This window comes from Pseudophryne corroboree, chromosome 9 (genome assembly GCF_028390025.1).
Source record: "Pseudophryne corroboree isolate aPseCor3 chromosome 9, aPseCor3.hap2, whole genome shotgun sequence".
Lineage (NCBI taxonomy): Eukaryota > Metazoa > Chordata > Amphibia > Anura > Myobatrachidae > Pseudophryne > Pseudophryne corroboree.
In genome coordinates this window covers 55,999,019-56,024,376 of record NC_086452.1, presented here as the reverse complement: position 1 = coordinate 56,024,376, position 25,358 = coordinate 55,999,019, and the positions used below count along the sequence as shown (strand labels likewise).

Below are 25,358 nucleotides of genomic sequence, written 5' to 3'. Positions count from 1 at the left end.
GCAGGAGCACCCAGCTTGTTGGGTGCATACAGTATAAACAGCGAGTCAGATTTTCTGACTCCAGCCGTCCTTGAAATATATATTTTCAAGGCCCTGACAACGTCCAGCAACTTGGAATCCTCCAAATCGCTAGTAGCCGCAGGCACCACAATAGGCTGGTTCAGGTGAAACGCTGAAACCACCTTAGGCAGAAACTGAGGACGCGTCCGCAGTTCTGCCCTGTCCGAATGGAAAATCAGATATGGGCTTTTATACGATAAAGCCGCCAATTCTGACACTCTCCTGGCTGAAGCCAGGGCCAGTAGCATGGTTACTTTCCATGTAAGATATTTCAAATCCACCGATTTGAGTGGCTCAAACCAATGGGATTTGAGAAAATCCAAAACTACATTAAGATCCCACGGAGCCACTGGGGGCACAACCGGGGGCTGTATATGTAGTACTCCTTTTACAAAAGTCTGGACTTCAGGAACTGAAGCCAATTCTTTCTGGAAGAAAATCGACAGGGCCGAAATTTGAACCTTAATGGACCCTAATTTGAGGCCCATAGACAATCCTGTTTGCAGGAAATGTAGGAATCGACCCAGTTGAAATTCCTCCGTCGGGGCCTTCCTGGCCTCACACCACGCAACATATTTTCTCCAAATGCGGTGATAATGTTGTGCAGTCACCTCCTTCCTGGCTTTTACCAGGGTAGGGATGACCTCTTCCGGAATGCCTTTTTCCCTTAGAATTCGGCGTTCAACCGCTATGCCGTCAAACGCAGCCGCGGTAAGTCTTGGAATAGACACGGTCCCTGCTGAAGCAGGTCCCGTCTTAGAGGTAGAGGCCACGGATCTTCCGTGAGCATCTCCTTAAGTTCCGGGTACCAAGTTCTTCTTGGCCAATCCGGAGCCACGAGTATCGTTCTTACTCCCCTTTGCCGTATAATTCTCAGTACTTTTGGTATGAGAGGCAGAGGAGGAAACACATACACTGACTGGAACACCCACGGTGTTACCAGAGCGTCCACAGCTATTGCCTGAGGGTCTCTTGACCTGGCGCAATACCTGTCCAGTTTTTTGTTGAGGCGGGACGCCATCATATCCACCTTTGGTTTTTCCCAACGGTTCACAATCATGTGGAAGACTTCTGGATGAAGTCCCCACTCTCCCGGGTGTAGATCGTGTCTGCTGAGGAAGTCCGCTTCCCAGTTGTCCACTCCCGGAATGAACACTGCTGACAGTGCTATCACATGATCTTCCGCCCAGCGAAGAATCCTTGCAGCTTCTGCCATTGCCCTCCTGCTTCTTGTGCCGCCCTGTCTGTTTACGTGGGCGACTGCCGTGATGTTGTCCGACTGGATCAACACCGGCTGACCCTGAAGCAGGGGTTTTGCCAGGCTTAGAGCATTGTAAATCGCTCTTAGCTCCAGTATATTTATGTGAAGAGACATCTCCAGGTTTGACCACACTCCCTGGAAGTTTCTTCCCTGTGTGACCGCTCCCCAGCCTCTCAGACTGGCATCCGTGGTCACCAGGACCCAGTCCTGTATGCCGAATCTGCGGCCCTCTAACAGATGAGCACTCTGCAACCACCACAGAAGAGACACCCTTGTCCGTGGAGACAAAGTTATCCGCTGATGCATCTGCAGATGCGATCCGGACCATTTGTCCAGCAGATCCCACTGAAAAGTTCGTGCGTGGAATCTGCCGAATGGAATCGCTTCGTAAGAAGCCACCATTTTTCCCAGGACTCTTGTGCATTGATGCACAGACACTTTTCCTAGTTTTAGGAGGTTCCTGACAAGTTCGGATAACTCCCTGGCTTTCTCCTCCGGAAGAAACACCTTTTTCTGAACCGTGTCCAGAATCATTCCCAGGAACAGCAGACGTGTCGTCGGGGTCAATTGAGATTTTGGAAAATTCAGAATCCACCCGTGCGGTTGCAGCACTACTTGGGTTAGTGCTACTACGTCCCCCAGCTGTTCTCTGGACCTTGCCCTTATCAGGAGATCGTCCAAGTAAGGGATAATTAATACGCCTTTTCTTCGCAGAAGAAACATCATTTCGGCCATTACCTCGGTAAAGACCCGAGGTGCCGTGGACAATCCAAACGGCAGCGTCTGAAACTGATAATGACAGTTTTGCACCACGAACCTGAGGTACCCTTGATGTGAAGGGCAAATTGGGACATGCAGGTAAGCATCCTTGATGTCCAGGGACACCATAAAGTCCCCTTCTTCCAGATTCGCTATCACTGCTCTGAGTGACTCCATCTTGAACTTGAATTTTTGTATGTACAGGTTCAAAGATTTCAGATTTAGAATAGGTCTTACCGAGCCGTCCGGCTTCGGTACCACAAATAGTGTGGAATAATACCCCTTTCCCTGTTGTAGGAGGGGTACCTTGACTATCACCTGCTGAGAATACAGCTTGTGAATGGCTTCCAATACCGTCGCCCTGTCTGAGGGAGACGTTGGCAGAGCAGACTTTAGGAACCGGCGAGGGGGAGACTTCTCGAATTCCAACCTGTAACCCTGAGATACTACCTGCAGGATCCAGGGGTCCACCTGTGAGTGAGCCCACTGTGCGCTGAAATTCTTGAGTCGACCCCCCACCGCCCCTGAGTCCGCTTGTAAAGCCCCAACGTCATGCTGAGGACTTTGCAGAAGCCGGGGAGGGCTTCTGCTCCTGGGAGGGAGCTGCTTGGTGCACTCTCTTACCCTTTCCTTTGCCTCGGGGCAGATATGACTGTCCTTTTGCCCGCTTGTTCTTATAGGAACGAAAGGACTGCGGCTGAAAAGACGGTGTCTTTTTCTGTTGGGAGGGGACCCGAGGTAAAAAGGTGGATTTCCCGGCTGTTGCCGTGGCCACCAAATCCGATAGACCGACCCCAAATAATTCCTCCCCTTTATACGGCAATACTTCCATATGCCGTTTGGAATCCGCATCACCTGACCACTGTCGTGTCCATAAACTTCTTCTGGCAGATATGGACATCGCACTTACTCTCGATGCCAGAGTGCAAATATCCCTCTGAGCATCTCGCATATAAAGAAAAACATCCTTTAATTGCTCTATAGTCAATAAAATACTGTCCCTATCCAGGGTATCAATATTTTCAGTCAGGGAATCCGACCAAACCACCCCAGCACTGCACATCCATGCAGAGGCGATGGCTGGTCGCAGTATAACACCAGTATGAGTGTATATACTTTTCAGGGTAGTTTCCAGCCTCCTATCAGCTGGATCCTTGAGGGCGGCCGTTCCAGGAGACGGTAACGCCACTTGTTTTGATAAGCGTGTGAGTGCCTTATCCACCCTAGGGGGTGTTTCCCAGCGCGCCCTAACCTCTGGCGGGAAAGGATATAATGCCAATAACTTCTTTGAAATTAGCAGTTTTCTATCGGGGTTAACCCACGCTTCATCACACACTTCATTCAATTCCTCTGATTCAGGAAAAACTACAGGTAGTTTTTTCAGACCCCACATAATACCCCTTTTTGTGGTACTTGCAGTATCAGAGATATGCAAAGCCTCCTTCATTGCCGTGATCATATAACGTGTGGCCCTACTGGAAAATACGTTTGTTTCTTCACCGTCGACACTAGATTCGGTGTCCGTGTCTGGGTCTGTGTCGACCGACTGAGGTAAAGGGCGTTTTACAGCCCCTGACGGTGTCTGAGACGCCTGGACAGGTACTAACTGGTTTGCCGGCCGTCTCATGTCGTCAACTGATTTTTGTAACGTGCTGACATTATCACGTAATTCCATAAACAAAGCCATCCATTCCGGTGTCGACTCCCTAGGGGGTGACATCACCATTACCGGCAATTGCTCCGCCTCCACACCAGCATCGTCCTCATACATGTCGACACACACGTACCGACACACCGCAGACACACAGGGAATGCTCTTATCGAAGACAGGACCCCACTAGCCCTTTGGGGAGACAGAGGGAGAGTTTGCCAGCACACACCCAAGCGCTATAAATATATAGGAACAACCCTACAGAAGTGTTGTTTCCTTTATAGCAGCTTAATATATCAATATCGCCAAAAAAAGTGCCCCCCCTCTCTGTTTTTTTACCCTGTTTCTGTAGTGCAGTGCAGGGGAGAGTCCTGGGAGCCTTCCTCGCAGCGGAGCCGTGCAGGAAAATGGCGCTGTGTGCTGAGGAGATAGGCCCCGCCCCCTATTTCGGCGGGCTCTTCTCCCGGTGTTTGTGAGACCTGGCAGGGGTTAAATACATCCATATAGCCCCAGGGGCTATATGTGATGTATTTTTAGCCAGAACAAGGTATTATCATTGCTGCCCAGGGCGCCCCCCCCCAGCGCCCTGCACCCTCAGTGACCGCTGGTGTGAAGTGTGCTGACAACAATGGCGCACAGCTGCAGTGCTGTGCGCTACCTCATGAAGACTGAAAAGTCTTCTGCCGCCGGTTTCTGGACCTCTTCACTTTTCGGCATCTGCAAGGGGGTCGGCGGCGCGGCTCCGGGACCGGACTCCATGGCTGGGCCTGTGTTCGATCCCTCTGGAGCTAATGGTGTCCAGTAGCCTAAGAAGCCAATCCATCCTGCACGCAGGTGAGTTCACTTCTTCTCCCCTAAGTCCCTCGTTGCAGTGAGCCTGTTGCCAGCAGGACTCACTGAAAATAAAAAAACCTAATAACTTTTTCTAAGCAGCTCTTTAGGAGAGCCACCTAGATTGCACCCTGCTCGGACGGGCACAAAAACCTAACTGAGGCTTGGAGGAGGGTCATAGGGGGAGGAGCCAGTGCACACCACCTAGTCCTAAAGCTTTTATTTTTGTGCCCTGTCTCCTGCGGAGCCGCTAATCCCCATGGTCCTGACGGAGTCCCAGCATCCACTAGGACGTCAGAGAAACAAAATAACCCACCCAAATCTAACTCTCTCTGCACATGTTATATCTGCCTCCCCTGCAGTGCACATGGTTTTGCCCAACTGCTAACTAAATTCCTGCTGCGATCAACTTGGAATTACCCCCTTGAAGAGACCTCTCACTAGAGAGGCGGACGCTCTATTCCTGTCTATGAGACGGATCTCTGACTGCTGTACATCATTGCTGTGCCAATGTCAGTTTCTCATTATACACTTGGAATGGGTGTCTGCGTTGCCATTGCCTCTAACACTGTTACTTTTATTAATTCTATTTCTGCACCCATACCATCTCCTGATTATTCCTCTCATACTACACTATTATTATATTTACCATCCCTGTTCTTTTACCTGCACTTAAGACAATTTAGCGGCACTGTTTGTACATCAGACAGCCTCCATTCCTACTTCGTTATCCTCCTCCTATTTCTCGCCACACCCTCTATTTTCAACTCACCCCCTCACTTACACTTCTTTTAGACCGCAGGTCGCGGGTCGCATCCGGGAGCCGTACACAGGTGCGACTCGCTCAGGCCCCTTTCCACTGACATTTCCAACATGGCACATTAGCGGGTTGGTGACGTCATCAGTCGACTGGGTCAAAAAGTCAATATGTAAAAGGTGGAAGGTTCTAACCGGTCAAAATGTTGACATGACAATGGTCGACACAAGTTTTTTTTGTTTTGTTTTTTTCAACCTTTTCATACTTTGCCATTCACGTGGACTACAATTGGGAATAGTAACCTGTGCCGAGCGCAGCAGTACCGGAGCCAGGCACCTTTGCTCGAAGCTTGGCGAGGGGACGCAGTACAGTAATGGGGCTTGTTTGTGGCAGAAAAGTGACAAAACACCCAAAAAAAAAAAATTGTGTCTACCTTTTTTGTGTCGACCATTTCCATGTTGACCTATTGACCCTGTCAACCTAATGCATGTCTACCATTAGCGGTAGACTTATTGAGTGTAGACTTTTTTAGTGTAGATCTAATAATCCACACCCCTCCTACCTGTCTCCCCTACACACCGCTGCGTAACTCTTCCACCTCTCCCGCTCCTCCATATTCATTCTTCTCTCCCGCCATGGTCCCGCGACCCCACCACATAGCCCGCATCCCCTCCCCCCCCTCCCCCCCCCTTCTCTCCCTGACATCTCCCCTCGCCTACATGCACATCACTCTAAACTCCCTACTTGCCTATCACCTGCACCATTCCTAGGCACTCTTATATCTGTCCTCCAAATCAATCTCCCCTCCACGCTACTACGACCCTAATAATCACTTTCACATCTCTCCCATTAACTCTCTCCTGCGCCCCCTGGAATGCCAGATCTGTCTGTAGTAAACTAGCCCCCACCCATAAACTCTTCGGGTGGAATTCAATTGTTACATCATGCCCGTTTCCCATCTAAAGGGAGATCACAGGGCGCTATCCAATTGATCATTTTTAGCGCGGCTATCTTGGCCATAGAGGTCGGGTTTAGCCGCATAAAGAAGCTAACCTGACCAATGTGCTGGGCACGATTGAGGGAGAGTGCCGTTTGGGCACCCAAACCGGTTATGAGCTGAAATGCAAGCGCCAGCAGCCATTCACCCCCGGATGGAGCTACAATTAAACAGCTCGGTTTTGACTCCATCACAAAAATATCTCCGGGATCAGACCCAGGTCCAAGGTACAGTGTAAACTGGGTCTGACCCGGGCTGGAACCGTGTCCATAAACTTGGGTTGACCTGGGATTTTGGCGGAAAAGTGGTATTACACAGCCCTGTCTCATTTATATCTCTGACCCACTTTGCCCCACAAATGAAAGCCTCCTCTCCTGCCGACTGATGACTTCCTCAGCTCCCGCCTCCAAGATGTGCTTGTGCTGTTCCTCAACCCTGGAACGCTCTTCCACTCCCTATCAGAATCTCTACAACGTGCATACTTGATGATTTGAACGCTTCGTTGTTCCAGTCTGTCGGAAACGGGCAAATCATTCAAAATGTTGTCTAGTGTGTACTTGTACTATTTCTGTATTTTGTAAGGTACTGCGGAGCCCTGTGGCGCCATATAAAAGGATAATAATAATCTTTAGCAATTTTTACACTATATGCGACATGCTACAGGAAGAGCCGCAGTCTTCACCAGGGGTCGACAACCTCTGGCACAGCAATTACTATGGATCCGCACATCACAGTACAACCTGTAATAGTTTTAGCATGCCGTAGCCACAATACTGTGGCAGGGCATGTTAGGATATGTAGTTACACAGCAGCTGGATGGCCAGATATTGCCTAACCCAGGCATGTCCAATCTGCGGCCCTCCAGCTGTTGTGAAACTACATATCCCAGCATGCCCTGACAGTTTTGCTGTCAGAGAATGCTAAAGCTGTGTCAGGGCATGCTGGGATGTGTAGTTTATCAACAGCTGGAGGGCCGCAGTTTGGACATGCCTGGCCTAACCCTATGCTACACAGTGCAGGGCAGGAGGGCACATACTATATATGTATCACTACACACAATATAGGACAGGAGAACCTGCATTACATACAAGCTATCACAAGAAAACTCACACTGTATACAATGTATTACAAGAGGACACATACTACATACATACGTATGGCAGGGGGTACACTCGCTACACAACATGTATGGCAGGGGGGTACACGCTACACAACATGTATGGCAGGGGGTACACACGCTACACAACATGTATGGCAGGGGGGTACACGCTACACAACATGTATGGCAGGGGGGTACACACGCTACACAACATGTAAGGCAGGGGGGTACACACGCTACACAACATGTATGGCAGGGGGGTACACACGCTATACAACATGTATGGCAGAGGGATACACACATATACTATACAACATGTATGACATTGGGTTATAATATACTCCATGTATTTATTTACCATGACATATCACATGATGTATAACAGGGACACACACACACATTATATCTAGTGCATCACTATATACAATTTGACAGGGGTACAAAATACTATACACCATATACAATATATCATGTGCCACATAATATGTATGACAGAACACACACACTGGGATCGGTATGTAGAGGTATTTCACCACTGGCATTGCACGTCCGGGATCCTGACTAGCGGTATGGTGACGGCTCCCCACACACTATACGTAGTGCATCACTATAAAAAGTGCATGACAGAAGGACATACACTACCATGTATCATTATATACCACGTATGACAGGATATACACAGTATAATGCATCACCATACACAGTATATACCATGTACCGCTACTATATACAATGTATGACAGGATACACACACTATATACAGTATAATGCACCACCATATACAATATATACCATGTACCACTACTATATACAATGTATGAGAGGATACACACAGACGCACACTACATACAGTATAATGCATCACCATATACAGTATATACAATGTATGACAGAATACACACAATATATACAGTATAATGCATCACCATATACAATATATACTGCTACTATATACAATGTATGATGGGATACACACACTATATACAGTATAATGCATCACCATATACACATACACAGTATACACCATGTACCGCTACTATATACAATGTATGACGGGATACACACACTATGGCCCTCATTCCGAGTTGTTTGCTCGCAAGCGGATTTTAGCAGATTTGCTCATGCTAAGCCGCCGCCTACTGGGAGTGAATCTTAGCATCTTAAAATTGCGAACGATGTATTCGCAATATTGCGATTACACACCTCGTAGCAGTTTCTGAGTAGCTTCAGACTTACTCAGCATCTGCGATCATTTCAGTGCTTGTCGTTCCTGGTTTGACGTCACAAACACACCCAGTGTTCGCCCAGACACTCCTCCGTTTCTCCGGCCACTCCTGCATTTTTTCCGGAAACGGTAGCGTTTTTTCCCACACGCCCATAAAACGGCCTGTTTCCGCCCAGTAACACCCATTTCCTGTCAATCACATTACGATCGCCAGAACGATGAAAATGCCGTGAGTAAAATTCCTAAGTGCATAGCAAATTTACTTGGCGCAGTCGCAGTGCGGACATTGCGCATGCGCATTAAGCGGAAAATCGCTGCGATGCGAAGATTTTTACCGAGCGAACAACTCGGAATGAGGGCCCATATACAGTATAACGCATCACCATATACACAGTATATACCATGTACCGCTACTATATACAATGTATGACGGGATACACACACTATATACAGTATAATGCATCACCATATACACAGTATACACCATGTACCACTACTATATACAATGTATGACGGGATACACACACTATATACAGTATAATGCATCACCATATATACAGTGTATACCATGTACCGCTACTATATACAATGTATGACGGGATACACACACTATATACAGTATAATGCACCAACATATACACAGTATATACCATGTACCGCTACTATATACAATGTATGACGGGATACACACACTATATACAGTATAATGCATCACCATATACACAGTATATACCATGTACCGCTACTATATACAATGTATGACGGGATACACACACTATATACAGTATAATGCATCACCATATACACAGTATATACCATGTACCGCTACTATATACAATGTATGACGGGATACACACACTATATACAGTATAATGCATCACCATATACACAGTACATACCATGTACCGCTACTATATACAATGTATGACGGGATACACACACTATATACAGTATAATGCATCACCATATACACAGTACATACCATGTACCGCTACTATATACAATGTATGACGGGATACACACACTATATACAGTATAATGCATCACCATATACACAGTATATACCATGTACCGCTACTATATACAATGTATGACGGGATACACACACTATATACAGTATAACGCATCACCATATATACAGTGTATACCATGTACCGCTACTATATACAATGTATGACGGGATAGGACGCGCACAGGGAGAGGATGAGGATTATTGTGCAGAACCCCCTCGGTAAGAGGTTCTGCAGCAGCTGAGGCCTCGCCCCTTCATCAGTCATACCTGTCGGCCTGGCGGCGTCAGTTGTTGGTCAGCGCCGCCGGGTGATGGAGGGTCCCGGAGAGGCCTCCTCACTCCTGGATGAGCCGCGCCGTCCAGCGGCCGTAGCGGGACGCCATGCTGCGGGTGTGCGGGTGATAGGGAGCCCCCCGGGGGCCGCTGCCCGTCACCGGCCGGAGGACGCGACTACGGAGAGCAGCAGCGTCCGGGATCAGCCAATACCACCGCGCCTGCACAACCACCACCCCGGCCGCCAGGCAGCAGCCAATGGCAGCAGCATGGCACAGGACAGAGGGGAGGAGAGACCACCAATGGCGGCAGCACAGGCCTGGCCACCAATCACTCACTCTGCCTGAGGGAAAGAGGGGGGGGGCTCCCTGTATAACCCCTGACAGGAGAGGAGATAGAATCACCCCAAATCATCATATCCCCCCTATTTCCTTATATAGGGGGCTCCTTGTATAACACCTGACAGGAGAGGAGATAGAATCACCCCAAATCATCTCCCTCCTATGTCCTTATATAGGGGGATCCCTGTATAACCCCTGACAGGAGAGGGGAATAACCCCAAATCTTCATCACCCCTCCCTCCCCCCATGTCCTCATATAGGGGACTCCCAGAGTAACCCCTGACAGGAAAGGAGACTAACCCCAAATCATCATCTCCCCCCTATGTCCTCATATAGGGGGCTCCCAGTGTAACCCCTGACAGGAGAATAACCCCAAATCATCATCTACACCCCTATGTCCTTATATAGGGGGCTCCCTGTGTAACCCCTGACAGGAAAGGAGAATAACCCCAAATCATCATCTTTCCCCCCCCCCCCCCCCAGTGCAGGGAGAGCAGAGCTGCTAGCGTGACCCAGCTTCAACGCAGCAGCATAAACGGACAAAGGAAGCCAGCTTCAAAGCAGCATGGAGGGCAAGGCAGAGAGGGGGACAGAAGGAGAAGCATACCTCACAGGTTCCGGGAGGAGGCCGAGAACATCACAGGGTTACATTTCAGCTCTGCACGGAGGGACGGAGCATGGCAGCAGCAGCAGCAGCAGCAGCACGGGTCTAAGGAGATGGGAGCTCCCCCTGGTGGCCGGAAAGTAGCAGGACGGCTGTAGGAGCAGAGGAGAAGGAAAAGCAGCTCCAATACTACAGAAAGGGCTGCGAAGAAGAAGAAGCAGCCGGCAGCAGCGACCAGTAGCAAGCAGCTACACGGGGTGAGTGACCTGCCGCCCATTTATGAGGGTGCAGCTGCAGCAGGCAGGAGGACAGACGAGAACAGCGTTATCAGGTTACAGGAGGAGGGCATCGATCAGCGCACCATAGCAGCCAGCATGGCACCCCGGCAAGGCAAGGCGCCAGGGCGGCAACACACAGGAACTTGCGTCAAGACGCAGCAGTCTTCACCACACCAGCCAGAGCTCCGCATGGGAGCACTACGGCGGTCCACGAAGCACATAGCATCACGCCGCGGGAGCGCCAGCGCACGTACATGCAGCGGCCAGGAGGCGAGGAGAGAGCGTCACGGGCTACGATCCGGCCAGCGATGCCCCAGCAGTCCACACGGTCCAAGTGGCTACCACACCGAAGGCGGCGTCCTGCGCGATGCCCAGCGTGGAGGGTCCAGCGGCAGCAGCACCGACAACCAGTCCCAGCGTAGCTGGAGGGGCATCTTCACACGGGAAGGGTGAGACCAATGTCGATATTAACAGTTTGTGCAATGTTAACGTGTCCCCAGATATCTCGCAGAATGTTAGTAATGTTATGGTTAAGTTTACATGGGTGGTTGGTAATGGCGGAGCAGGTCAGGGGAGGGAGCAGGGAGACAGCTCAGCGGATTCGGACGAAGACTAATCATGTAGAGCGTTGAGGGAGCAGCTAAAGTTAGCCAGAGCGAATTGTAAGAAAAAGAAAGGTGGTATCCCTGGGACAGACGCGGTTAGGGAGCGGATGGGGCAGGTGCAGCAGGACACAGCAAAGACATTTTTGCAGACAGGGACCTCAGTGGGTTGTGAGTTCAGTTCAGTGGCAGGCCACCTGCCAAAGCAAACCAGGAAGGAGATTGAAAAAGGGGCTTTCGTAGATATATGCTCATTGAGAGAGAAAGGGCTGAGCGACAAGGAAAAGGCAAAACCAAAAGGGGGTACACAAGCCGATAGCTACAAGACTATTGAGAACTGGCTGAGCGGAATGTTCGCCTACTCCGGCTGTTACATAGAAGCGTACCCCGAGGTAGCGATGAGCATGCTAAAATATACGGATTTTATATACTCCGTGTACAAGGAGCAAGGTGGATCAGTCTGGCTGAGGTACGACGAGAGGTTCAGAACGAAGGCAGAGGGCTGTAAGCCCATTGACTTCGAAATTAGGGACCTGGATGCTTGGCTCAAGGCGTTAGCTAGCGGTTTAGGGGAGAAGGCCACACCGGCACACGCAGCCGGGCGGGGAGGTCTAGCACGCAGAAGCATGACCTTAAATGCTGGGCATTTAACGAATCACACTGCACCCGCGCGCATTCCAAGTTCAAGCACGCGTGTGCTTTTTGCAATGCAAGCCATGCCGCAAAGTATTGCAATAGGAAAAGGGCTAATCACCCAAAGAAGCTACCCGCTGCAGCAGGGGCTGGGAAAAGCGGTTAGTCCAGTGAACCTAAGCAGGATCCTGGGGTGGCTAGCCAGGTATCCCAAGCACCAGGAAGCCAAATTGCTGCTAGACGGGTTTAGGGAGGGCTTTAGAATACCGATAATAAGAGAGGTCCCTCTCACAAGTAGAATAAGAAACCTGAAATCCATTAAGGAGCAACCGGTGGTAGTGCGCGAGAAAATCGCAAGGGAGCTAGCGTTAGGTAGAATGGCGGGGCCATTCACAGCCCCCCCCCCAATACCGGATTTGATAGTTTCGCCTTTGGGACTGGTCCCAAAAAAGGCACCGGGGAAGTTCAGGCTCATTCAGCACCTGTCCTATCCCGAGGGAGCGTCAGTCAATGACGCCCTGGACAAAGAGCAATGCTCAGTTCAGTATCAATCATTTGACCGGGCGGTCAATATGGTAAGAGCACAAGGGAAAGGAGCTCTCATGGCGAAGCTAGACATCGAGTCAGCTTTCAGACTGCTCTCGCTGCACCCAGAGAGCTCCAGGCTGATGGGGTTAAGCTTTGACAGCTTTCTCTTCGTGGACAAATGCCTGCCAATGGGTTGCGCCATTTCGTGCGCTTTCTTCGAGGCATTTAGTTCATTCCTACAATGGTGTTTGCAGGAACGTGCAGGATCGGGGGCCATAGCTCATTATCTGGACGATTTCCTGGTGGCGGGCCCACCAGAGTCGGAACAGTGCAGCCACCTCTTGCACGAGCTACAGGGCATGCTGGAGGAGTTCAGCGTACCCATCGCAGCGGAGAAGACGGAGGGTTCTAAGGATGTTTTATCCTACTTAGGCATCGAGATCGACACGGTTAGGCAGGAGTGCAGACTCCCCACAGAGAAGGTGGTAAGGTTGGTCAGGGAGGTGAGCGACTGTGCTAAGGCCAAGAAGGTCAGGTTGGGGCAGTTGCAGTCATTATTGGGGAGCCTAAATTTCGCTTGCATGGTGATTCCCACAAGCAGAATCTTCAAGAGGCGGCTGGAACAAGCCACCGCAGGCATGGCAAGGAAGCATCACTTCATACGTATCACCAGGGAGCTTATGGAAGACCTGCAGGTGTGGGAGGAGTTCCTCCTACATTTCAATGGTTCCGGTATAAATGGTCGACCATGTTATGGTCGACAGTCATTAGGTCGACCACTATTGGTCGACATTGACATGGTCGACATGGACACATGGTCGACACATGAAAATGGTTGCCGCGTGAAAGGTCGACACATGAAAAGGTCGACATTCGTTTTTTAACTTTTTTTGGTGTCGTTTTTTGCGTAAAGTGACTGGGAACCCCAATTAGTGCTTCGGCATGGTGCCTTCGCTCCGCTACCGCTTCGCTCGGCACAGATTACCGTTCCAATCGTAGTCCACGTGGATCGTAAAGTATGGAAAATGTCCCCAAAAGAAAAAAAAGTTAAAAAACTCATGTCGACCTTTTCATGTGTCGACCTTTCATGTGTTGACCATTTTCATGTGTCGACCATGTGTTGACCATGTGTCCGTGTCGACCATGTCAATGTCGACCAATAGTGGTCGACCTAATGACTGTCGACCATGACATGGTCGACCATGTGAACGGATACCCATTTCAACGGTGTGCAAATCTGGCCCAAGGCAGTAGTGTCAAACCGCGCACTGCAGTTATTTACAGACGCAGCAGGAGCTACGGGGTTTGGGGCATATTTGCAGGGTGAATGGTGCGCCCAGCAATGGCCATCAGAGTGGGAGGCCGCTGGGCACACCAAGAACTTAGTGGCATTGGAGTTGTTCCCGATAGTCGCGGCAGTTGATATATGGGACAAAAAGCTGGCCAATAGGCAAATCCAATTCTGGTGCGACAACATGGGGGTGGTGCAAGCCGTGAACAACCAGCGATCATCATCGCCACCAGTTGTCAGGTTGCTTAGGAGGTTAGTGGCGGCATGCCTGCACCACAACACCACAACATTACATTCAAAGCTAGACACGTGCCAGGGGAGAAGAATGCGATAGCGGACGCATTGTCCAGGCAGAAGTGGGACATCTTTAGGGCCGCAGTGCCAGGAGCAAGCGCGGTTGGTTTAACATGCCCCTCCTATCTCTGGCAGATAGTCGATCAGAGTTAGACAGCTTGGTGGAACGGTCCCTGGCACCAAAGACCTGGAAGGCTTACAAGGCCGCATAGGGAAAATGGCGGCAGTTCCAAGCGGCGGGAGATACTGAATCCAAGCCCCTGCAGCATCAATTGTTGGCGTTCTTGGACAAGCTCAGAAGGGAGCAGACTTCCAGGGCCAGAGCGAATGCGATACTAGCAGGTGTATCCTTTTTTCAAAAACTGGCAGGCAAAAGGGATGAGACAAAGAGTTTTGTAGTGCGCACTGTAATGAGGGGTTGGGCGCGGGCAGAGGTTAGGAAACCAGACGCTAGAGAGCCAGTCACCATCGAGAGGCTGAGGAAGCTGTTAGAAGCAGTACCAAGCGTCTGTCGCGACCAGAGTGAGGCGAGGTTGTTTACAACAGCGTTTATCATGGCTTTTAGTGGGGCATTGAGGGTTAGAGAGTTGGTAGCGCAGTCCAAAATGGCAAAGGAAACTGGCCTGCAGCGCAGTAGCGTTAACGTAACAAAAGATGCAGTATTGTGCAAAATACGTCGATCTAAGACAGACCGGGGCGGAAAGGGCAAATGGGAGCAGCTACGTAGGCACGCCGACGCTACGATCTGCCCGGTAAGGGCGGTCGAAGCTTTTGTGGTCGCAAGGCCGGCAGGCGGGGAGAATTTTCTCGTGCACAAGGACGAGACTGCGCTCACGAGGTACCAGTTCTCAGCAATACTGAAGAGATGCATAACAGCCCTTGAAAAAGAACAAACGGCTGCGCTGAATATCAGGAACGAAACATAATGTACAGAGAGCCAACGTAAAAAATAACAATGTTTATTAATAAAACATATAAAAAGATTATTTATCAAATAACCGGTGAATAATATATATAAATATATATAAGAACAATCACTAGACGTGAACTAGTGGTATATTGTAATAACTCAGCTTATTGGGGTGAAAAGTTCCGTGATTCACTTGTTAGATCGTTGATAAATACCAGGTGTGTTGGTAGGATCCAAATGAATTAAAAGTCCCTCAGTTGAAATTGATATTCAATACCTTTCCAAAATGGGCTGGTAAGAGCCGAGCGCCCCTATCCACACTCAGCTCAGGTGAAATCTTCCAGGTGTTCCTTGGTCCCCGCTGCACCCTCCGTCTACAGCATCCGACATCAGCGGCTTCAGCGCACACGCCGCCACGACCGGGTTGTGAGAGAGACGGTCCATTCCTTTCCGCTGCACAGCGTATATGGGCATTGCAGGACATTGAAGCCGAGGACGCTCGGCTCTTACCAGCCCATTTTGGAAAGGTATTGAATATCAATTTCAACTGAGGGACTTTTAATTCATTAGGATCCTACCAACACACCTGGTATTTATCAACGATCTAACAAGTGAATCACGGAACTTTTCACCCCAATAAGCTGAGTTATTACAATATACCACTAGTTCACGTCTAGTGATTGTTCTTATATATATTTATATATATTATTCACCGGTTATTTGATAAATAATCTTTTTATATGTTTTATTAATAAACATTGTTATTTTTTACGTTGGCTCTCTGTACATTATGTTTCGTTCCTGATATTCAGCGCAGCCGTTTGTTCTTTTTCTATGCTATCACCACAATACTACACATAGTATTCCGGCAAGCGCAGACTATCAGGAACATAAAATAGTGATTATTTAATTCTATGAAACACGTATTGGTTTTCACTTTTTATTTTGATGATTAGGCGCTCGTTTGTTGCAGTTTTTTGTTTTGGCATAACAGCCCTTGGCTGGCAGGCGGAGAAGTTCAGGACGCACTCATTTAGAATAGGGGCAGCCACGTCAGCCGCTAGCGAAGGGTGCGCGGTCGAGGAGATCAAAGCATTAGGCAGGTGGGGTACCAACAGCTATAGACGCTACATTAGACCCCTCACCGACGAAACATAAAATATCTAGCCATCATATCCCCCTCTCCCACCTATCCCCATCCGCAGGGAAAAAGGAGGCAAGGCAGATATGGATCGTCGGCCATTCATACATTCACTGGGCGGCAGCAAGGGCCACCGGGAGGCCTTATGGAAGGCAGTTGGGGCTAGCGGAGAAGGATGGGAGAGTACGCTGGTTCGGGCAAAGAGGGATGAGGTGCCATGGCCTGAGGGGCACCTTGTTATTCGGGGAAGAAGCGACTGGCAGCCCGGACACCATAGTGTTACACCTGGGGGGTAACGACTTGGGCGACATGAAATCCCTCGACATGATCAGGCTAATACGGGCTGACCTAGGGTGGGTAAAAGACCGATGGCCGGAGGTAGAGTTAATATGGTCTAACATCATCCCCAGGCTATCATTGCGCGGAGCATGGAGAGGGGCTGGAATAGAGAGGGCCCGGAAAAGGGTCAACGCTGCCGTGGGGCAAGTGCGTTGCAGCGCTAGGCGGATGGGTCATACGGCATAAGGACATCAACCAAAGGATTGAGGGCATGTATAGGGGCGACGGGGTCCATTTGTCGGACATCGGTATTGATCTGTTCAATAATGCGCTTCAGGAGGCGCTAGAGGCCGGAGAGCGGTAGCTGGTTGCAGGGTGGGGGCTTCGGGTCTCGGGGGGCATCCGAGATCCTCGTGTGGCAGGAAGAAGCGGTGCGCAAGGCAGGGCGAACGGGGGGAGCCAGCTGAGGTTGGCAGATTCACGCTCGGCTCCAGCCTTGGACGGTTGGGCCAGGGGGCTGCGTGCCAGGCGAGCGTGATATGCGCCAGAAGGGCTGGTTCCCCAGAGGCGTTGCTGCGGTGCCTACCGGGTAGGCAGGGCACGCCCCCTAGGTATTCAGGAGGGGTCAGCGACCCATTTGCGCCTTGCCCACCGCTTCTGTCCGTGCCCTGCAACCTTGTACGGTAACATGGAATAAGGTAATGGAAATAAACTGTGGCCAGTAATTCGATCCAAAAGACATGTGTCAGACTCTTATTTAAAGGGGAGTTTATTTGAGCGGGAGCAGGGGGGACACCGTGGGTCAACCTCTCCCCCTTAGGAGAACAAAGGTGCCGAGCCAGAGATGGCGCCAAAGAGGGTTAAGGGGGAGGGGTAGCAGGCGGCCCGCGGGCCAACGGCGCGAAGGAGGGGGGGGCAGGTACGCCCGTCCCCTCTTTCACACCTGCGGGTACCTGGCAGCCAGTCAGGAGCTGGGGGTTAAATAGAACGAGCAGGGGGGAGGCGGGCATTGAGTGCAGGTAGAGCAGAGCTGCTAGCGTGACTCACCCACCCATTAAAGCGAGCCGCTAGCAGGTTGCACACTCCCCTCTTTTTGCATTTTGTACCCCTTCTCTTGTCTCGCGGTAGGCGCATATGTGGGACAAGTATACATCGGTTTGGTTTAAAAAAATAATAATAATACATATACATTTGCAATCTGGCGTTGTCACAGGATTTTGTGTGAAGGGTGATGGTAATCAAAGTTTTTATTGTATAAATTGTCAGGTGCAATCATGTGCAAGTTACAGTTATGGTTGTATGTTAACGTGATATAACAAATGAAGGCAGGTTATATGTATGTCACAATCAGCAGGCGGCGGGAAGAAGCGGTGCGCAAGGCAGGGCGAACGGGGGGAGCCAGCTGAGGTTGGCAGATTCACCCTCGGTGAATGGGCGCACGCTAGGCTCCAGCCTTGGACGGTTGGGCCAGTGGGCTGCGTGCCAGGCGAGCGTGATACGCGCCAGGAGGGCTGGTTCCCCTGGGGCGGTGCCTACCAGGTAGGCAGGGCACGCCCCCATGGTATACAGGAGGGGTCAGTGACCCATTTGCGCCTTGCCCACCGCTTCTGTCCGTGCCCTGCAACCTTGTACGGTAACATGGAATAAGGTAATGGAAATAAACTGTGGCCAGTAATTCGATCCAAAAGACATGTGTCAGACTCTTATTTAAAGGGGAGTTTATTTGAGCGGGAGCAGGGGGGACGCCGTAGGTCGACCTCTCCCCCTTATATACAGTATAATGCATCACCATATACACAGTATATACCATGTACCGCTACTATATACAATGTGTGACAGGATACACACACTATATACAGTATAATGCATCACCATATACACAGTATATACCATGTACCGCTACTATATACAATGTATGACGGGAAACACACACTATATACAGTATAATGCATCACCATATACACAGTATATACCATGTACCACTACTATATACAATGTATGACGGGATAGGACGCGCACATGCTGCGCACAGGGAGAGGATGAGGATGATTGTGCAGAACCCCCTTGGTAAGAGGTTCTGCATCAGCTGAGGCCTCGCCCCTTCATCAGTCATACCTGTCGGCCTGGCGGCGTCAGTTGTTGGTCAGCGCCGCCGGGTGACGGAGGGTCCCGGAGAGGCCTGCTCGCTCCAGCCTAAGCCGAGCCATGCAGCGGCCGCAGCGGGGTGCCATGCTGTGGGTGATGGGGAGCCACCTGGGGGCCGCTGCCTGTCACCGGCCGGAGGACGCGACTACGGAGAGCAGCAGCGTCCAGGAGCAGCCAATACCACCGCGCCTGCACGACCACCACCCCGGCCGCCAGGCAGCAGCCAATGGCAGCAGCATGGCACAGGACAGAGGGGAGGAGAGACCACCAATGGCGGCAGCACAGGCCTGGCCACCAATCACTCACTCTGCCTGAGGGAAAGAGGGGGGGGGCTCCCTGTATAACCCCTGACAGGAGAGGAGATAAAATCACCCCAAATCATCATATCCCCCCTATTTCCTTATATAGGGGGCTCCTTGTATAACACCTGACAGGAGAGGGGAATAACCCCAAATCTTCATCACCCCCCCCCCCCCCCCCATGTCCTCATATAGGGGACTCCCAGAGTAACCCCTGACAGGAAAGGAGAATAACCCCATATCATCATCTACCCCCTATGTTCTTATATAGGGGGCTCCCAATGTAACCCCTGACAGGAGAATTACCCCAAATCATCATCTACCCCCCTATGTCCTCATATAGGGGGCTCCCAGTGTAACCCCTGACAGGAGAATAACCCCAAATCATCATCTCCCCCCTATGTCCTTATATAGGGGGCTCCCTGTGTAACCCCTGAAAGGAAAGGAGAATAACCTCAAATCATCATCCCCCCATGTCCTCCCTGTGTAACCCCTGAAAGGAAAGAATAATAACACCCCAAATCATCATCTCCCCCCTATGTCCTTATATAGAGGGCTCCCTGTGTAACTCTGACAGTAGCATTACCCAAACCAACATCTCCTCCTATGTCCTTCTAGTCTCCATGACACCTTCCACTATTCCTCATTTGCATTTTGTATTCACATTGTCGAACTGCACTTATAGATACCCTCTCACATATATGGGGGAATTCAATTCTATGGGATGGATACAATATACAAATCACGTCCATCTGCATTGATATTTCTGCTGCAGGGTACACTGGGCTCCACAAGGATTGGACAATGGGGTCTAGAGTAGGATCTTGATCCGAGGCACCAACAGGCTCAAAGCTTTGACTGTTCCCAGAATGCACAGCGCCGCCTCCTCTATAACCCCGCCTCCCTGCACAAGAGCTCAGTTTTGTAAGTTGGTGCTGCAGTAAGCAGGCACTTAACAGGGGGGCTGCTCCAGGCAGCCCTAAAAAGAGCTTTTTTGTGAAGAAAAAATGAAGACTTCAAGGGCAGCAGCGGTGGTAAATGTCAGGAGACATTCACTGCTGCAGCTCCAGCTCTCCCCAGCGGCGCTGTACACTCCCGAGCCCTGGTTGCCGGGTACCTACAGCGGAGGCTCCGGTTTTCTTCACGTTAGACACACACGGCTGGGGCTCTCCAGGATCGCGTGGCCGCACTTCGGGAGGTGGTAAGTGGATCCCGCTTGCGGGACCCGGTCTTTATCGCGATCCGGCGCGGTCAGTGGGAGGCGGGCTGCGCGCGCTGGCGGTGGACACTGTGGCAGTACAGGCGATCCCACTAGATCACCAGGGCATGGGCGCAGGTCAGGTTCTCTCTCTAAACCGATTATTATATCGCCCACAGAACCCGGTGGTTTTGCCAGCAGGGTGATCAGGCTTGGACCTAAAGCCCCTCCCCCAGCCCTAGGGTGCCATTTCCAGCAAGTGTTCCCGCCCTGGAGCTGCATTTCTGTCTTTCCCTCACTCCCTGTCAGTGTCTGCGGCGCCATTACTCCTCAGCTCACTGTTCCTGGGACTGCTTGGGCAAATCCTCCTATGTAAAGCCGCCTGGTTGTCAGTGTTGTGCCTTTACATGACACTTAAGTATTCTACCTGCCTTTTTAGACAGTGATAGTTAAGAAAGAGTGCATTTAGTCAGGGTTTTATAGTACAATTACCCTGTGATATACATCCAGTTCTGACTGTGTACTGTTATATCTATTGTTATATAGCTGTGTAAGCTAGTCCAGTGCAGTATTATTGTCAGTAATAACCTCTGCATTGTACAAACTGTGACTTTCTGTGTGTGCATTTGATAGCTGAGTGGTGTCCATCTCGTGTCTTTCAATCAACCTGCTATCCCAATAGTCTATAACCTGAGGGGGCTTGGTGCGTCAGGTTTTATCTAATATAGGATTTTCACAAAGATATACTGTATTACGTATTTTTCTCTGTGATTTAGTCACCATATCTCTCCTTTATCTCTGCTGGTGCTGAATACACTGCGCAGAGGTTTGGGTTTAGGGATATAGTGCTGCTGATATTTGTACTGTGTTACCTCATACTGCAAGTTATATCATGTCTGCTTCTGAGGGTAACGGTTCTGGGGCTGAACACACTGTTGGTGTTGCTGAAGCCACAGACCCATATGAGGAGAATATATCAGCTGTGGGCTCTGGTTCTGGGGGCTCCTTGCCCCCCAGTGGGACTGTGGCAACGGAGGCACATACTGACCCACCGTGGGCCGCTTTCTCCACGCGTCTGCATACGCTAGTTCATAAACAAACACCCCCTCTGGGACCCCCAATGCCGGTACAACCGTATGTAGTCCCTGCAGCTAACCCGCCGTGGGCGGACGATTTATCTGCTTAGTTAAAGAAGTTGAACCAATCCCTGACTACTAAAAAGTTTGACCATCGCTCGCCTAAGTCCAAAGGGTCCTCTAAGCGAGCGCTTGTCTCCTCACAATCCACTGCTGTCACTGACACCTCGTCTGATGTAGACGGCACGTACACTGACCCCACAGGTTCTGACTCAGATACGGCTGATGGGGAGGGTAGTTCCCATGTGGATGTTCCTGATCTTTTGGAGGCTATTAAGTTAATTTTACAGATTACGGATGATCCCGAGCCATCCGTCCCTCCTAAGAAACCAGATAGGTTCAAGCGTCAGAAGGTTAAACAAGTTTTACCTCACTCTGACCACCTAGTGGATATACGTCAGGAACCCTGGGAAAACCCGGGTACGAAGTTTGTGCCTCACAGGAAGATGCTGGCTCGCTATCCCCTCGCGCCAGAGCTGTCTAAGAATTGGGAAACGCCTCCTCCATTGGACTCACATGTGGCTAGGATGGTGGTTTCCTCAGCTCTGCCTGTCACTACCGTCACGTCTCTAAAAGAGCCTATGGATAAGCGTGTGGAGGGTTGTCTGAAAGTGATTTACACCCTCAAGGGTGCTGCGCAAAGGCCCACTATTGCAGCTACATGGGCTGCCGAGGCTATTGAAGCATGGGCCTTGGAGTTAGATACTGAAATCTCCTCTGAACATGCTAGACAATGCTTGTCATATATTGTCACAGCTTCTCTCTATATTAAAGAGGTGGCTTCGGATGCCGGTATCCTAGCAGCCAAGGCCTCTACTACGTCAGTCCTGGCTCTCCGGATATTGTGGCTGAGATCCTGGTCTGTGGATCTGGACTCTAGAAAAACCCTGGAGGTACTCCATTTCATGGGAGATATTCTGTTTGGGGAGGACTTAAATAAGATAGTGGCTGACTTGGCTACTGCCAAAACTGCCTGTCTACCAAATACCGCTCCTTCTGTGTCGAAGGCTAAAAGTACGTCCTTTCGCCCCTTTTCGCCGTTCGGGTAAAGCAAAAGGTCAGGCGTACCACAAGCAGGCCCGCACTTCCAAACCTGGTAAGCCGAAGCCCAAAAGAGCATGGGCTGCCCGTCAGCCAGCTTCCAAGACTGATAAGCCTGTCGCATGACGGGGCGGGCCTCCCCCTGGCTTCTAGGGTATACCCAGGAATGGTTGAAGACCACTTCAGATGCCTGGGTACGGGAAGTCGTCACTCGAGGTTACGCCATAGCCTTCAAAACCGACCCCTCATCGATTTTGCCAGACAGACGTCCCGTTGGATCAGGCAAAGGCAAACACTCTGCATTCAGTGGTACAGACCCTCCTGGATACAGGAGTTGTAGTACAGGTGCCTCTTGCTCAGAGGGGCCGGGGGTACTGTTCTCCGCTGTTTCTAGTCCCGAAACCGAATGGGTCCTCCCGGCCCATTCTCAACCTCAAGGCACTGAACAGGTTTGTGAAGGTTTTCAAGTTCCGTATGGAAAGTTGGAAACCCTTCGCTGTATAGTTCTGGTCTTGGAACCTGGGGACTACATGGTCTCCCTGGACATACAGGATGCTTACCTGCATATTCCTATAGCAGCGTCACATCAGCAATACCTGAGATTCGCTATTGGCAACCTTCATTACCAGTTTCGGGCGTTACCTTTTGGTTTAACAACGGCTCCGCGAGTCTTCACCAAAGTAATGGTGGTGATGACGGTGGTACTCCGCCGTCAAGGGGTCAGGATACTGCCATACCTGGATGACTTGTTAATGCTGGCAAATTCCCCAGAACTTCTCCTGTGTCATCTGGATATGACGGTCCGGTTTCTACAAGCCCACGGGTGGCTCATCAACTGGAAGAAATCCTCCCTGGTCCCTGCTCAGAGCATGGGGCACCTGGGAGCGCTATTGGACACTCACAACCAGTGGTTGTTCTTGTCTCAGTAGAAAGTCCTGAAGCTTCAGGACAGGATTCGTTGCTTCCTTTCTCGTCCGTAAGTGTCGATACATTCGGCAATGCAGGTGCTGGGCCTCATGGTCTCAGCATTCGACATGGTGGAGTATGCTCAATTCCATTCTCGCCCCCTCCAGAGGCTGATTCTAGCCAAGTGGGATGGCCTGCCTCACCGGATCAGGTCTCAGATGATCTCATTGACTTCGGAGGTCCGTCTGTCGCTACTTTGGTGGCTCCGGGACCGACAGTTGTGCAGGGGCCGTCCCTTCTGGATATCCAACTGGGTCCTGTTGATGACAGATGCCAGTCTAAGAGGTTGGGGCGCGGTGCTGGAGCAACACTCCCTTCAGGGTCGGTGGACCAAGGAGGAATCTCTCCTCTCGATCAACATTGTGGAATTGCTGGCGGTCTTCAATGCGTTGAACCTGGCCCAGCATTTAATTCAGAACCATCCAGTTCAAATACAGTCGGACAACGCCACCACAGTGGCTTACATAAATCATCAAGGCAGTACTCGAAGCCGTTTGGCAATGAAGGAAGTCTCACGGATTCTACGTTGGGCGGAACGCCATCTACCGGCCATATCGGCAATATTCATTCAGGGAGTCCTGAATTGGGAAGCGGACTTTCTCAGTCGTCAGGACGTGCATGCCGGCGAGTGGAGCCTTCATCCAGAAGTGTTTCAACTCCTAGTGGAAAAGTGGGGTCTTCCAGATGTAGATCTGATGGCGTCTCGACACAATCAAAAGGTTCCGGTCTTCTGAGCAAGGACAAGGGATCCTCAAGCAGCATTCTTGGATGCGCTGGCGGTGCTGTGGAGGTTTCGGCTGCTGTACGTGTTCCCTCCGGTGTCACTCCTGCCCAGGGTAATTCGGAAGTTCAAGAAAAAAAAAGGAAATCTGCTTCTCATAGCTCCGGCGTGGCCCAGATGGCACTGTTTCTCAAACCTGCAAGGCCTATCGTCAGAGCGTCCACTTCTATTTCCACAACGCCCAGACCTCCTCGTTCAGGACCTAGCCCGGCTGTCTTTGACGGCGTGGCTCTTGAAGCTTCCGTCTTGAGGGCTAAGGGTTTTTCTGAAGAGGTCATTAAAACTATGTTGTGGGCCCGGAAACCGACTTCTGCTAGGATTTACCATAGGGTCTGGCATTCCTACTTTGTTTGGTGTGCATCTAATAATTATGACGCTTCCAAGTTTAGTACAGCCAAACTTTTGGCTTTTCTGCAGCAGGGCCTAGATTTAGGCCTGCGTCTGGCCTCCCTCAAGGTTCATATTTCTGCCTTGTCGGTGTGGTTTCAGAGAAAAATTGCGACTTTACCTGATGTTCATACTTTCACTCAGGGTGTGTTGCGTATCCAACCTCCCTATGTCCCGCCTGTGGTTCCTTGGGACTTGTCGGTAGTTTTGGAGGCGTTGCAGAAGCCTCTGTTTGAACCCCTGGGTTCAGCTGACCTTAAGTGGCTTTCCCTTAAGTTGGTGTTCTTGCTGGCTATTGCCTCTGCTAGAAGAGTGTCGGATCTGGGTGCCTTGTCTTGTAGTTCCCCATATCTGATTTTTCACCGTGACCGGGCGGTCCTTAGGACTCGTCCCGGATATGTGCCTAAGGTGGTTTCTTCGTTCCACCTTAATCAGGAGATTGTGGTTCCGGCCTTTGTCTCTCCTGATTTGTCTCCCAAAGAGCGGTCTTTGGATGTGGTACGGGTTCTCCGTATCTATGTGAAGAGAACTGCTTCTATTAGAAAATCTGATTCTCTTTGTTTTGTTTGGATTTCACAA

At 50.5% G+C, this 25,358-nt stretch overlaps 1 protein-coding gene across 9 annotated transcripts in view; it reads right to left on the bottom strand.

Moving 5' to 3' along the window:
* The window catches only part of ST3GAL3 (ST3 beta-galactoside alpha-2,3-sialyltransferase 3), an 810,547-nt gene that overhangs the window by 629,233 nt on the left and 155,956 nt on the right, over window positions 1-25,358 (bottom strand). The window contains exon 1 of one of the 9 annotated variants that reach the window (XM_063939360.1): window positions 10,874-11,108. The exons of 6 other annotated variants lie outside the window; for them this stretch is intronic. The gene's annotated coding sequence lies outside the window, so the exon portion shown is untranslated. Of the gene's footprint in view, window positions 1-9,919; window positions 10,025-10,873; window positions 11,109-25,358 lie in introns of those variants that run through there. 2 more of the 9 variants (XM_063939358.1, XM_063939362.1) reach the window with 2 other exon arrangements.